We start from the raw sequence: 584 nt of genomic DNA, 5'->3' as shown, positions 1-584 counted from the left end.
CACACACACCTATCTGTCTGTCTATCTGTATGCTTATTTATCTGTATTTTTTAGTTTCAGTTTCAAAACTTTTTATTTAACCACACAGCGTTTACATTTGGGTTTAATCTGCAAAGACTGGATTGGCTGAGCCTTTTGAGATCGAGAAGACCCTTGAAAGAACCCCATGGTGAAGAATCAAAACAGTATCGTAATGCTAACAGAAATGGCTATAAAAATTGGTTTCAAATAAATATTAATGAAAATAAAATAATAAAACAGTGTAGGGACATGTTGACTATATCTTGTGCGTTCGGGAAAGGGTGCAAGTGCACTGCATTGCAACTACAAATAGCATACTTTTACCAAAACTAGTTTGTACATAATACATATCCTCATACAAAAAAAAAATCACAGATGTAACATCATAATATGAAGTATTCCATAGAATGTCTGTGCTTACATACAATTTTATACTAGGAAAAACCGAGAAGTTATGCATCACAAAATGTTTATATTAATTTCTGGAGTACCGGATGCACACAGCGAAAAATTCTCCGCACACCATGGTGCGGAGAAATTTTAAGTTGTATAGTAGCGTGATA

This window comes from Penaeus monodon, chromosome 28 (genome assembly GCF_015228065.2).
Source record: "Penaeus monodon isolate SGIC_2016 chromosome 28, NSTDA_Pmon_1, whole genome shotgun sequence".
In the NCBI taxonomy this organism is placed as follows: Eukaryota; Metazoa; Arthropoda; class Malacostraca; order Decapoda; family Penaeidae; genus Penaeus; species Penaeus monodon.
Note: the sequence above shows the minus strand (reverse complement) of the source record.